The 15486-nt window shown below is 45.4% G+C and overlaps 1 protein-coding gene across 3 annotated transcripts in view; it reads left to right on the forward strand.

Annotated features, from left to right (window-relative positions):
- KANSL1 (KAT8 regulatory NSL complex subunit 1) overlaps positions 1-15486 on the forward strand; it is a 202296-nt gene that overhangs the window by 46614 nt on the left and 140196 nt on the right. The window lies entirely within an intron of this gene.

Raw genomic sequence — 15486 nt, forward strand, 5'->3', positions numbered from 1 at the left:
TTATCTCTGCAAATTTAAGTGCAAAAAGTAAGAGAGGAGGTCCCGTCTACGTTACTCTTTTTCTTTTCCCTATTGGCTCCTGTTTCATCCAGCTGATTGATTGAAATTCAGTTCTGCTTCACAGAGATGGTCAAAATAGTTTATCTTGGATTATTTGGGTTTATGATTTTATTCAGTGATGGGATCGTGCCATTGATTTTCCTAATGAATCAGTGAGGACCTGTGCAAATAACTCTGTAAGTTGGCGATTGCTGATATTCAGCTGTCTCTGCTGGGAGAAGTTAAATGCTTACCAGAATCTAAATATTTGGTGTAAACCATTCTAGCCCTTAGCGAAAATTGGAGATTGGATAACCATGATGCATGAATAATTTTGACATAACGAGCATTCCTTTTTGCACCAGCATCCTGCAAGCCCCATGCCTTGTCTGATGACAAATGATTATCGAGAGTTGGGATCAGACCCTGAAAGGACTTGAAGAGGAAAAAATAGAGCAGAATAGGCAAAGAGTTTTTACTCTTTTTTTAGCAAACCATATGTAAAGTTGGAGAAATAACAGAAGGAAGGAAAGGCGGGAATGTAAAGCAACAGCTATAAGTAAAGGAACTATAGGCCTTCTTCCCCATCGCTCTGTGAACTAATTATAGTCGTTATACTCATTGGAAGTGGGATTTATAAATGGGCTTGGCTGTCCGATATTTACATCAGCCCGACCCTGCCTTTTTATCAATGCCGTTTAATAACTTAAGTTTGGGGTGTGACTGTCTGTCTGGTCATTAGTTGAGAGCTGTCTGGTCTTTGCAAACTGGTCTGTCCTGTGGGTGCACATGTCAGTGCTTGCCCGTCAGGTATATCTGCTTTACGTCTTGGATTAGCAAGGCAACCAACTATATCGGGGTCTTGCAATGGGTTCAGTTGGTGTTAGGCCCGTTTCACATGTGGGATTCGTTCAAAGCCAAACAGGAACCTTGGGATTCATCAGCTGGATCCAGTTACAAAATGGTGACGAAGGGAAGAGTCCTTTGTTCTTCAGATCTCCTACTAACAAGCAATCACATCCACGCGTGATACCAGGTTGCCACCAGTTGTCTTCTGGCTGTAACAAATATTGCAGCTATTTCACAAGCATAAAACAGGAACTAATAACGAATGCAGCGCAGATTAGTCACGAAGGTCAGCCCTGCTGCAAATTGCATGTTAAGCCACTTGTATAGCACATGAGTCCCTGAGTCCGCTTGCAGAGAGGGCGGGATATAAGTCGAACGTAATAAATAAATAAATAAACATGCGCGTAGTGTATTGTTGAGCTAATAAACATTTTTAGTCTAGAAAGGAATCAGCCTATTTCACACAAAAGGCTCTGATGCTGAGATGAGTCCTGAGCAATACTCCCTCTAAGCTGTGGAGTCTTGTAGCAAAAATTCTACTTCATGAGCTACCGGCATTAACTTAGAAGAAGAAGAAGATATTGAATTTATATCCCGCCCTCCACTCCGAAGAGTCTCAGAGCGGCTCACAATCTCCTTTACCTTCCTCCCCCACAACAGACACCCTGTGAGGTAGATGAAGATATTGGATTTATATCCCGCCCTCCACTCCGAAGAGTCTCAGAGCGGCTCACAATCTCCTTTACCTTCCTCCCCCACAACAGACACCCTGTGAGGTGGGTGGGGCTGGAGAGGGCCCTTTCAAGGACAACCTCTGCCAGAGCTATGGCTGACCCAAGGCCATGTTAGCAGGTGCAAATGGAGGAGTGGGGAATCAAACCCGGTTCTCCCAGATAAGAGTCCGCACACTTAACCACTACACCAAACTGGCTCTCCGTTGTGAGCTACTGCATACATTAGTTTGCTCTGGGCCATTTTTCCTGAGCCAAGACAAAAATGTGTGAGCCGGAAGCTAAAAAACTGTTAGCTAGCTCACACTAACTCAGCTTAGAGGGAACACTGGTCCCAAGGACAGTTAGTGATTCTGTGGTGCATAGAATTCAGATTCTTGTACAACAGATAATTCAGTGAAGCCACTGACTGTAGGTTGTTTGATGCGAGAGGCCCAGGCGACATGGCTACTATTGGACACAAACAATCTTGTCACCCTTTTGGTGGCAAAAAGTATAGGAGCAATAATTAAACACCAGGGAAATGACATTAAGCAAGGCCTTTTCTTTTTAATTTTTATTTTAATCTCTGCTTAAGGCGATAGCTGTATGAAGATGGATGAATGGATAGATAGTGGTCAAGTCATAAGTGCAATGGGTACACATTCAGACTGCAAAACGTTAAGGAATTTAGAAGACAGGTGGGAAAGGAAGAGAAGGACATGAGAAGTAGGGGTGTCGCATGGGCCATGAGATGGGTACAGGATTTACATAGGAATGCACATCATAAAACACAAGCACAGATGTATCGCTCATTGATTCATGCAGTAAGGAACTCTCCAGCACTGGTTGAAGTTTGTCCATGTCTGCTGTTGCCCGGTTTCCACACTACATACCCTTCTATTGTCCTGGCTGCATGTTGAGAGCTTCCACTGCCTTTTGTCTTCACTATGGAGACTATTCAGTGTTTTGCTGTGGAGCTGCGAGATGTGTCTGGCTGCCAAAAAGTCGTCCTAGCTTCTCCCAATTTTTTCCTCCAGCTGAGCCATCATCACACAATTGGAGGCTGGAAATGAGGCAACCAGACTGGTTACTGTGGCTCTTGGGAACTGGAAGACTAGGTGGGGTCAGATGGAATCCAGCTATGCTCTTCTTCCTAGAGTTACTATTAAGGGTCAAAATAAACTCCTAGCATGTGTACCCTTATACACTCCTGGATATGTGTGTACATATGTTACACTAGGGCGTGACCTTTCTCCTCCTCTTTGTGTTGGCTGAGATGGGCATGCAGGCAAGAACACAGTTTTGGTAAGTCAGAAGCGCCTGCCCAAATTTGGATCTTTTTCTGCTTATTGTGAATTTGTTGCTACGAGCATTCGGATGGTGGTAGTAGGTAGTTAGGGCATCGTGTTTTCACCAAGAGCACAGCAGCATTCTGACTTGATGTCCAGCTGCTGAAACTTCATGCATCTGAGCCAGCCACAATGAAACTCTCCCCTTCGCATGCATAAATTTGAATGCATATCTGATTGAATTTGTACAAAATGAGAAAATACTAATTGAAAAGGTTAAGGGTATCAATAATATATACAGGAATGGCCGCATTCCATTGTGATCCATTCCATGATAGACCATTGGATTTTGCCTTGCATTCCACCCACTCTGGCGTAGCCTAGGAAATCATGTTTCAAGAGAGACCATTGTTTATTTGTAGCCTTAGATAGAATGTTTGAATTGAATGGGCAGGGTTGGATGTCAGATTATAGTAAAAAAGCAAAGAAGATCTTAATTATGTGGGGCTCCGAGAGAGGTGTAGGATTAGAGAAGTAACATTTCCAGAAGAGTTGAAGCCGTAAGAAAAAAACTCTGAGGATCTTCTTCTTCGTGGTCTCTGTGCTTCACACTCATGGGATAGAGTGCCTGCACCGATCCCCGAATCGGTACCTAAAAAGCCCGGGATTTTTTTTGCGCTCGGCACCAACGGCATGTGCAGGAGTCCCAGTGTGCATGCTGGCCGGCGCCAGCGCGAGGATCCCACCAGTTCCTTTCTGACCGCTGCACTGAGAAGATCTCCTTTCGTGTCCCCGGTCGGTAAAGTAATCTTTGGGTTGCCTTTCTTGTTGTATATAGCACGTTTGTTATTTTCTTAGTGTAGTTAGTTAGTTAGTTGTTAGATAGTGTTGTAAAAAAATTTTTTTTGTTGGACTTGCCTTCGGGGCCCAGTTTTCCTTCGTTTTTCCTCTCAGAGACTTTCCTGGGTGGGTTTTTTCCTTGGCGTCTATAGAAAGACGGGTTTTTTTAAAGAGGTGCCGCTCCTGTGGGAAGAAGATTGCCCCTCCCCGATGGCCATTCCTTCTGTCTCCTTTGTTTGGACGAGGGACATTGTGTGGATTCTTGCTCACACTGCCTGAGTTTTTCCAAACAAACTCGGAAGAATTGAGCGGTGAGGCTTTCGGCTGCGTTGGTTGAGTCGGCACTTCGTCCTCAAAAGATGGCATCGGGCCCGTCGGTACCGATGGGAGAGGCCGCGGCCCCGACGGTCACATTGGCTGATACATCGCCAATCAGGACCGAGATGCCAGTCGAACGCGGGCGTTCCACAGTGACCTTCTGAAGGGTCAGTGGACACCCCAGCTAAGAAGCGTCGGGATGACTCGGGGACCCGATCATCCGCACTGAAGAAGGTGAAATCTAAGGAGAAGCGGAAGAAGAGATCGTCCTGCACTCCAGAGCCAGTATGGTGTAGTGGTTAAGTGTGCGGACTCTTATCTGGGAGAACCGGGTTTGATTCCCCACTCCTCCACTTGCACCTGCTAGCATGGCCTTGGGTCAGCCATAGCTCTGGCAGAGGTTGTCCTTGAAAGGGCAGCTGCTGTGAGAGCCCTCTCCAGCTCACCCACCTCACAGGGTGTCTGTTGTAGGGGAGGAAGGTAAAGGAGATTGTGAGCCACTCTGAGACTCTTTGGAGTGGAGGGCGGGATATAAATCCAATATCTTCTTCTTCCTTCCCCTTCTCATGACGCTTCGACATCGATGTCGACCGCTCCACCGAGGAAGATCTTGGCATTCCCACATCGCAGCCCTTCAGTGTCGAGAGGCAGTGCTTCGCAGCAGTTGCATCTATTGGCATCGGAGCAAGAGATCGACCTCACTCAGCGCTCCCATTCTTCGGGGTTGAGTCGTCGCAGTGAGAGCGACTGTGTCTCGGAGGTGGAGGTGTTGGCACCGATGGAGCCGTTGGCACCGCTGGATCAGGCAAGAGGTCAGAGCTGGCTGTGCGCTGGCACTGGAACCGTGGTCGGAGTGCCTGGACCACGACATCTTTGTGAAGGCTGCGCATCTCCCAGAGGTGCTCAACCTGCAAGCAGACTCCCTCAGCAGGGGTGCGGCTTCCCTGCATGAGTGGGAGATACAGTGGCGCTTCCTTCAACCCGTGTTTCAGCTCTGGGTGTATCCTCAGGTGGACGTCTTTGCCACAGCTGAGAGCCAGAAGTGTCCTCTGTTATGCTCCAGAGGGGGCTCGGATCCAGAGTCGTTCGGAGACTGCCTGCTGTTCCCGTGGGAAGGTCGGTTCCTATATCTGTTCCCACCTCTGCCACTATTGACGAGGGTGGTCAACAAGATCGCAAGAGAGAGACCATGCTGCATCCTGGTGACTCCGTGGTGGCCTCGGCAGAACTGGTTCCTGATCTTGCTCCAACTGGCGAGGGGGGTCTTCTACCAGTTTCCAGCGGAACCGGATCTTCTGTCAGCTCAGGACGGTCATGCATTCCATCACAACATGCCCCACCTGAAGCTGACAGCGTGGTTCATCGACCCTGTGAGTTCTCCAGCAGGGTCCAACACGTTTTCCTGAATAGCAGGAAGCTATCTACCTGCGCTTCTTATGATAGGAAGTGGTGGAAGTTTCTTCAGTTTTTAGGTGAGCCTACAGTTTCGCCCCAGAGGGTGGGACTGCCGGTTATTTTTGAGTTTTTGTTATCTCTGGTGGATGCTGGCCTTGTTTTTCCCATTCAAGTTTATCTGGCAGCAATATCTGCATTCCGTGAACCAGTGGAGGAGCACTCGGTTTTTGCACACCCTCATTCTAAGAGATTTTTGAAGGGTTTGCTTAGGCTTCATCCTCCTTCGAGACCGCCCCCACAGTTGTGGGATTTGTCTCTAGCGTTGGACAGGCTGACTCGGCGTCCTTTTGAGCCGATGGCCACATGCTCGTTACAGCTCCTATCTTGGAAGACTGCTTTTTTGGTAGCCATCACATCAGCACGCTGTGCAGGGGAGCTCACGGCTATGCGTTGTAACTACCCATATTTAGCTTTTCAGGAGTGTCCTTAGCTCCTGATATTTCCTTTCTCCCCAAGGTGGTTTCTCAGTTCCACCTTAACTTAGAAGTTTGGCTGCCCACGTTTTATCCTACTCCTTCCTCGGATGAGGAACGTAGGTTGCATGCTTTAGATGTTAAGCGTGCCTTGAGACTATTAAACTGTGTTATTTGTTGGCTAAGAAGCCGTTACCTGGGCCTATTCGTGGACACTCTACAAGAGCGATGGTGACGTCGGTGGTGTTTCTGAAAGGCGTTTCCCTGACGGATGTTTGCAAGGCTGCCACCTGGTCCTCTCCACATGCCTTTATGAAGCACTACGCGCTGGACGTGCATGCTCAACAGAGGACTCATCTGGGAGCTGCGGTGCTGCAAGCTGTTTCTTCTGGTTGACTGTCTTCCCCCCTCCAGGTATGTCTTGCTTGTTAATCTTGATTTAAGGAAAAGGTAGCATAGTGTATATTGATGTGAGTTTTATGTATTTTTATGTATTTTATTGTATAATTATTAACGTATTTTAAACTGATTCTTGTTAGCTTTTTGTGTTGTAAGCCGCCCTGAGCCCGCCTCGGTGGGGTAGGGCGGGATATAAATCGAATAAAATAAATAAATAAAATAAAAATAATCTCCCATGAGTGTAAAGCACAAAGACCACGAGGAAGATAGACAGGTTGCTTACCTGTAACTGTAGATCTTCGAGTGGTCATCTGTACATTCACACTACCCGCCCTTCTTCCCCACTGCTGACGGTCTCCCTTCAGTAGGGGCTTCCAATGGTCAGGAAGGAACTGGCGGATCCTCGCACTGGCGCGCATACGCACTGGGACGCCTGCACATGCCCGTTGGTGCCGAGCGCGAAAAAATCCTGGGCTTTTTAGGTACCGATTCGGGGATCGGTGCAGGCGCTCTATCCTATGAGTGTGAATGCACAGATGACCACTCGAAGATCAGCAGTTACAGGTAAGCAACCTGTCTTTTTCTTTCATTGGTGGGGGGTGGGAAGTTGAAATATATGCAATACTGATGTGCCTGTCAAACTTAAACTTATTTTAGTGCTTTAATTTTAATTTATTTACATTATTTAGCTAGAATCTGTCTTTCTCTCTGGGACTCAAGGCGAATTACACAGTGAGTCAATACAATCAACAGTATGGGACATTGACTAAACCAGGGGTGTCCAGCATGTGGCCGGTGGGCCATATCAGGCCCCCGGAGGAGGGCTCCTATCAGGCCCCCGAGCAACTGAGTGTCATCTGCTCTTGCTTCCTTCTACATCACAGCTTGCTTTGCCAGGCATGCCCATTCAAGCTATAGAGCAAAGCCTCCATTTTCTCCATTGGGTGACCAGCACATGAAGCAACTTATGTACAAAAGCTCACAATGCCTAGCCATGTCACATTTTCCTCTCAGTCTTAGGCGCAAAGCATTGACCATGAGAGAGGGTAGGTTGGCTGATGGAAGGGAAGGAACAAAGGAAGTAGGAAAAGGGGAAAAGGATATGGGTGTTCTCAGGGAAGGAAAAGAGGAAATAGTGGGGAATGAGAAATGAGATTCCCCTGGAAGCCCTTGCAGGTCCTCCACTTTTATTTAATTAGAGAAGACATTAACTGAAGACAAGGAGAATTTGTCTCTGCCCAACAGGCTGCCCCCTTTCCCTAAAGGAAGCCTGCCACTGAAGTCCGGTTGAGTCCCTTTGCAAGCCAGCATTTTGCTTGACTCTGGAGCAGCCCAAAGAGGTCAGTTTTAATCTTGAGCCCCTGGCCTGTCTTGATTTCAGTTTGATTTCTGAAAGTGGTATGTCTGATACTATGTCATTATATTGTTAGTTTATTAAAATGCACGTGAAATAGAAATATGTAGCGTCTCCTGGATATGATTGGGCCCCACAGCTCATCATTTTTTCCCTTAGGCTTGTAGCAGTGAATGGCAGGCCCCAGGGGCATTGAGTTGTCACTTCATCTGTTGAAGTTGCGATGGAGCTGTTGGTTGATTTATATTTACGTAATTCCTGAATAGTGAAATTACATTAAAATGTGATTTATTTAATCTATATAGCAGGGGGTGGCCAACGGTAGCTCTCTAGATGATGATGATGATATTGGATGCTGGCTGGGGCTGATGGGAGTTGTAGGCAAAAAACATCTGGAGAGCTACCATTGGCCACCCTTATATACCTTGTTTAGGAAAGAGGTTTTTGGGAGGGAAAGCACAGATGGTTGAGGAGCTGCAGCAGATAAGTTTCCATCCCCAGACTGGAGTACGCCAGCTTTTATTAACAGGTAATGGAAATACAGTTCCTAGGACAGTCAAATTAAGAATTAAATAAACTGGATTTTTTTGTGTGTGTGTTTCTTGGGCCTGCTTCAAAGCACAAATTAAAATTGGGGACGGACAGTGGCTCAGTGGTAGAGCATCTGCTTGGGAAGCAGAAGGTCCCAGGTTCAATCCCTGGCATCTCCAAAAAAGGGTCCAGGTAAATAGGTGTGAAAAACCTCAGCTTGAGACCTTGGAGAGCTACTGCCAGTCTGAGAAGACAATACTGACTTTGATGGACCAAGTGTCCGATTCAGTATAAGGCAGCTTCATGTGTTCATATATATGTTCAGTTTAGTTTTGAAAGTGTGTGACCCTCTGGCATCATGTGTTCCCTGGATTAGAGGATTTTGTACAACTGACCCTGCTTTCTTCCTTGACTGAAATTTATTTTTGAGATATGCATGTATCTCCTCTCCCCAGGAAATCTACAGCCAAGCTGTGTAGTGCCAGCTGAACCACAGAGTCAGGATTCAGGATAACCTTAACAGGCTGGAAAACTGGGCTAAAACCAGTGAAATGAATTTTAACGGGGATAAATGTGAAGTTCTGCATTTAGGTAGGAAACATCCGATGCATAATTATAGGATGAGGGAGACTTGTTTTGGCAGTAGTATGTGTGAAAAGGATCTAGAGATTTTAGTGGACCATACACTGAATATGAGTCAGCAGTGTCATGTGGTAGCTAAAAAGGCAAATGTGGTTTTGGGTATCAACAGAAGTATAGTGTCCAGACCACGCAAAGTGATCTTTACTCTGCTCTGATTAGACCTCATCTACAGTATTGTGTTCAGTTCTGGGCACCACAGTTTAAGAATGATATAGACAAGCTGGAACATATCCAGAAGAGGGCAATGAAGATGGTGAGGAGTCTGGAGACCAAGTCCTATGAGGAAAGGTTGAAACAACTGGATATATTTAGCCTGGAGAGGAGACGACTTGAGAGGTGATATCACCATCTTCAAAAACTCAGAGGGCTGTCATATAGAGGATGGTGTGGAGTTATCTGTTGCCCCAGAAAGCTGGACCAGAACCACTGGATTGAAATTAAATCAAGAGTTTCTGGCTCAACATTAGGAAGAACTTCTTGACCGTTAGAGCAGTTCCTCAGTGGAACAGGCTTCCTCGGGAGGTGGTGGGCTCTCCTTCCTTGGAGGTTCTTAAACAGAGGGCTGTCATATAGAGGATGGTGTGGAGTTATCTGTTGCCCCAGAAAGCTGGACCAGAACCACTGGATTGAAATTAAATCAAGAGTTTCTGGCTCAACATTAGGAAGAACTTCTTGACCGTTAGAGCAGTTCCTCAGTGGAACAGGCTTCCTCGGGAGGTGGTGGGCTCTCCTTCCTTGGAGGTTCTTAAACAGAGGCTAGATACCCATCTGACAGCAATGCTGATTCTGTGACTTGGGCAGATCATGAGAAAGAGGGGCAAAGGGAAGTACTTGTGAATTTCCTGCATTGTGCAGGGGGTTGGACTGTGACCCTGGCGGTCCATTCGAACTCTATGATTCTGTCTGATTTTAGGCTAATTCAGCAGTCGTGGCTGAGTGATGCACTATTCTCTTTTCCAATTTTTTTTTAGTGGTACTATTTTACCTGCTACTTTCTCCTCCTTCTTTTCATACCTTAGACCACTATTTCTTTCTCAAGGCTTTTGGCTTTTAAGCAAATAGCAATTTGCTTACCCCAGTGTTTCATGTTCTGAGCATCATGTGCTGTAGAAGTTTTCTCATGCCTAAATTTTTTTGCTTTGGCTGTGAACACTCGGTAGGTGAATCAACGGCAGCTTTAACTAAGGCCAGTTTTAATCAGTGGAAGCATACTTTTAGGTGTCTGGCAGTGAGCTAAGGGTCCTTTTTATTTAGGTATTTTGATTCTGGCATGTTACTGTAATATTGAATGAAAAAGTATTAAAGATGACTTTCCCTTTTAACACCAAGTATAGTCTTTGTTACAGTAATATAAATTATTTCACTTTTGCTTTAACATGTATTGCTTGAATCGAGTCACTTAAAAGCCAAGTGATCTGTTGAAAGTTTTAAACTTAGGCCTAGTTTTACTTTTACGTATCCTGCTGGCTCCTCTTCAGTGAGCAGCCCTGTGCTAATTTGCCTGATTGGTTTGCCAATATTTCAGCTGAATTGTCTTTTTGTGTACTTCAAAGAGCTGGAATTAAGATCTACCAAACAGCGGTTTAGAATTGGGTAGAGATGCAAATAATATCTAGTCCACTCAGGCTTAGAATCAATTCAGTGCTAAAATAAATGGGAGAAAACGTCTATCTATGAAGGCAGTTGTGTAATTTGGGAGTAGTCTTGAGAGGACAGGTTAATAATGCTGGTCTTAGCTTGCTCACTGTAGTCACATATGGAATATCTAGACTAGAGGTTAATATGATATCAGCTGTTTTTGGCTTCTGGGTGTGGAAGAGAGACTTGGGGCAGTTTGGTGTGGGCCAGCCTAATGTGATAGAACCAGGGGTCGTTTTGTAGAAAAATAGGTGGTGGAGCTCATCCAAGGATTGTTATGCAGCTGCACATACTATTCAATGGACAAGGAGGTGGATCTCAGAAGAAGGAGGTGGAACTCTCAGAAAGGTTCAGGAGTTGTGCTCCCGTGAGCTCCCACTGAATCTGAGGCCTGGATGGAACTCTCTGCCTCCAGAGCTGAAGAACATTCATTTAGAACCCATGTCAGGACCAGCACCTGACTGTGGAAGCTTATGAGACTGAGATTGTGGAAAAAGGACTGTTGATATCTGTAGCTGGCATTGTCTGGATTTAGGTTTTGGAAGAATGGACCATTGAATCACTTAGAAGAGGTTAGATGGATGGCAACCCAAGAGACATGCCCTGATCATGGCACCAAAATTATGGAAATCCCTCCCCAGGGATATTCATTTTTCCCTTTCTGTCACTGTCTTCCCCCGAACAGGTAAAGACTTCTTTGTCTCATCTGGTGTTCCTTCAGTTACTCTTCCTGCCCTGTGTTTTTAAATTTTAGATCTGTGTTTTTATACATGTGTTTATTCTTGGTTTTATATTGGTCTTATGATCATTCTATAATGTGCTGTTTTTAATTGTAAGCTCCCTTGGTGGCCCTGATTGGGCAGGAAGAAGGCCATGCTGTTGTATGGTGGCTATTGTGACCCCATCCATAGGGATTTCCGGGCAAGAGACATGGCCTTCCTCTGCACAGTTACTCCAGTCTTCCTTGGAAGTCTCATCTAAGTACTAACCTACCCATCCAAGTAAATATGTGATATGGTCTCATTTGGAATATTGTGTGCAGTTCTGGTAATCTCAGAAGGACATCACAGAGCTGGAAGAAAAGGGCAACTAAGAAGATCTGGCAATTGAAGCACCTTTCCTATGAGGAAAAGCAGACTGTGAGCCTTTTGAGTTTAGAAAAGAGGAAGGGGGCATGATAGGAGTTGATATGCATGGGGAAGAAAGAGTTGACAAAGAACTTTTTTCTTATCAAAGATTTCAGGTTTTCACGGCTGGTAACATCATTAGGGTTTGTAGAATCTTTCAGGCTCAAGTGCCGTGTTCTACTGGAGAAAGTTTTTCTCCAGTAGAACACGGCACTTTCTCCAGTAGAATACGGCACTTGAGCCCGAAAGATTCTACAAACCCTAACTTCTTTCTTGTTCCCAAATACTAGAACTCAAGGGCATTCAATGAAGGTGATGGCCAGCAGGTTCAGGATGGACAAAAGGAAATACTACTTTACACGTGTAATTGAAACATAGAATTCACTGCCAGAGGATGTAGTGAAAGCCACAAGCATAGACAGATTTAAAACAGGATTAGACAGTTTTTGGAGGAGAGGTCTGTTAGTGGTACTAGCCATGGTGACTAAAGGGAATCTCCAGATTCAGAGGAAGGCCTCAACCTCAATGTCCTGTTGTTGGCCCTCCGAGGGAACTGATTGGCTGCTGTATAAGACAGAGGGCTGAACTAGATGGACCACTGGTTTGGTCCGCCAGAGCTATTCTTGTGAACGCCTCTGCCGCTATGCCCTGTTGGCCCTCTAGAGGAACTGGTTGGCCCTGTGTGAGATGGGATGCTGGACTAGATGGGCCACTGGTCTGATCCAGCAGGACTCTTCTTATGTTTTTATAAGCCGTTTTTGACATTTAAAGCCTACATGCCTTGGGACCATTGTACCTGAAGGACTGTCTTCTCCCATTTGTTCCTGCCTGGGAATTAATATCACAGGAGATGCTCTCCTGACTGTTCCATTAATCAAAGACTCAGTTGATAGATACATGAGAGAGGATCTTTTCACTGGCAGCCCCACAACTATGGAACGGCTGCCCCAGGGAGGTGTGCCTGGCCCCTGCTCACTTTTAGTCTTTAGGAGGTGGTTATATTTAGGACTGCATTTTTTAAAGGCAGTCCTCATGATTTTGAACGTCGTTTATTTATAGTGTAAGCTGCCTTGTGCTCCATAAAGAAAGTGGCTAGCAAATGCTTTAAATCAATGAATAAATCTACCTGTGATAGAGAAATGTTAATTTTAGCATGCACTCCTAAGTGATTTTTCATGGTCGCTTTTGGTGCGGTTTCTTATCCGGGGAAAAGGTTTTGGTGTACAAAGTTAATTCCCAGCTTGAAGGTTTTTCTTGGCTAATTTAAGAAGACGACAGGCGGTCTGAAGTGCAGTGAGAAATTATTTAAACTCTAGCTTGGTGCATTCTGAAGCTTTTGTGTCGAGGGCAGAGAATGTGTGTTCAAACCACTTCCATTACGGTTTAGATTGAACCCTGACACATAATAGATTGGGTTTTGAGGACGTGCTGAGTTACTTTTTCTTGCTTCCTTGCTCAGAACATTGTAGTTTTAAAAGAAAGAAGCTGGAGATTTGCAGAGAATCATGGGAGGGAGGCAGCCATTTGGAAATTCCTGCCAATTACACTCCGCCCCCCCTTCTGAAAACTCAGTATAGGCTTTGAACAGCATCCTCCCTCCTCCTCCTCTTTTTCCCCTTTAACAGATCCTTTGCTCCTGTCAACATTCTATGTTCCTGAAGTGTATTCAGCTCACATCAAGCTGTTTTGGGGGCTCTCCTAGCCCCCCCCCCCCCAGTTCATTTACAGAGTCAGATATTTCTGAATACCTGGAAAGTCCCTTGGTTTTGGAGGAAGCTTTTTAAATAGCAGAGAAAAGTTAAGGTTCAGCCAAAAATGCTGTTCCAATGACATTATCTGGGCATTTTGGACACAAGGTTGAGCATTCTTGAGTTCAGATCAGGGCTGTTTTTGTAGAAAAAGCCCAGCAGGAACTCATCTGATGTCACCAGGACTTTTTTGTAGAAAAAACCCAGCAGGAACTCATTTGCATATTAGGCCACACCCATGACTTTTTTGTAGAAAAAGCCCAGCAGGAACTTATTTGTATATTAGGCCACACCGCCTGACTTCACCATTGTTTCACATAGGGCATTCTTTGTAGAAAAAGCCCAGCAGGGACTCATTTGCATATTAGGACACACCCCCTGGCACCAAGCCAGCTGGAACTGCATTCCTCTGTGTTCCTGCTTTTTTTAAAAAAAGCCCTGGATGTCAGCATAGTTTCACATAAGGTTTTCTGTAGAAAAAGCACACCAGGAACGCATTGGCATATTAGGCCACACTCCATGATGCCAAGCTAGCCGGAATTGCGTTCTTGTGCATTCCTGCTCAAAAAAAGCCCTGGTTCAGACTAGTTTAGTGAGTTCAACATATGCTTAAATCTCTCTAGTTGAAATTGGTGGGAATTTCAAGTAGTGGACTTCAGCTGGATTCTGCTCTTGAACCCCCTTTTGCTCCAATAACCTTCATTTCTTTCTTCTGACACTTCCTTGATGTTCATAGTAATATATTCAATTACTGGGAGCTAGGTAGGAGAAACCTACTTTCAGATCTCTGAAGCAACTGCGTTGTCATACTTAAAGTCCCTGTGACTACCAGTTGCCTGGATTTTTTTAAAGTCCCTGTGACTACCAGTTGCCTGGATTTTTGTATCCCTGGAAACAACAAGCCGGCATTTTTATTTCTATCAGTGATTTTTTTTTCTTGTAAATAACAGTCGAAGGGAAACTGGATTGGAATCAATCCAGACTTGATTACCGTAACTCGCTTTTATGCAGGCTTGTCCTTGCGGCTGATCTGGAAACTCCAGCTGATGCAGAATGCGGTGGCATGCCTGTGGATAGCATCAGCTCTGCCAGCACTCCACCAGTTGCACTGGCTACCAATCGAGTACCAGATCTGTTTAAAGGTACTGGTACTGACCTTTTTAATAATAATAATAAACTTTTATTTCTATCCCGCCCTCCCCGCCAAGGCAGGCTCAGGGCGTCTAACAAGACATGGTAAGACCATGATACAATAAAACAGTATATAATATAATTAGTAATTTAAACAGTAAAACCAATAAAACAATATGACATTATAATATAAACAAATTATGTATAAGATGGCACGGTGGTTATTGATGTTATCAGGGGTTCCGTCTTAAAAAGCTAGCTGGAAGAGGACAGTTTTGCAGGCCCTACGGAGCCTTGTGTGGCTTGGGACCAACATACCTGAGGGACCGCCTCCCACCGTATGTGCCCTGGAGAGCTTTGCGCTCTGCAGATCAAGATCTGCTGGTTGTACTAGAACTAAAGGATGCCTTCAGTTGAGGCAGTGGGTGTCCAATAAGACCTTAACCTCCGCTGCTGAAGCTTACCATCTTTATGTGGTCCAGGCTAAGAAGATCTGTGGTGCCAGCTGGAAATCCCTGGGTTCTTTTAATTTTTGCTGCTTTTAAACTGTTTTAAATGTTTCACTTTTATATTGAACTAGGAGTAAGGCCCGTTGTGAAGAAAAATACAACGGGCTGTAGAAGGAGGCTCTAGGCAAGTGTCCACCACCCTTGCTGTCTTTCTGCCCACCCAAGTGGAGGCACTGACTACTCCCCCCCACACCCACCTCAAGGGGAGCTGATCTCTGCCATCTAGAGAGCAGTTGTAAATCTGAGTGATCTCCAGCGGTTCCCTAGGAAGAAATGGCATTGTACCTGTCTGAGGTCCCACCCCTCCTCAAACGCCACCCTCTCCAGGCCCCACCCCTTAAGTATCCTGGCATTTCTTAACTTGGAATTGGCAACCCTGTCTCCTTCACATTTCTGGGATCCAAGATCACTGCAGATGGTGACTGTAGCCATGAAATTAAAAGACGTTTGCTCCTTGGGAGGACAGCTATGGCGAACCTGGGCAGTATAAT

This window comes from Heteronotia binoei, chromosome 15 (assembly GCF_032191835.1).
Source record: "Heteronotia binoei isolate CCM8104 ecotype False Entrance Well chromosome 15, APGP_CSIRO_Hbin_v1, whole genome shotgun sequence".
Taxonomy (NCBI): Eukaryota; Metazoa; Chordata; class Lepidosauria; order Squamata; family Gekkonidae; genus Heteronotia; species Heteronotia binoei.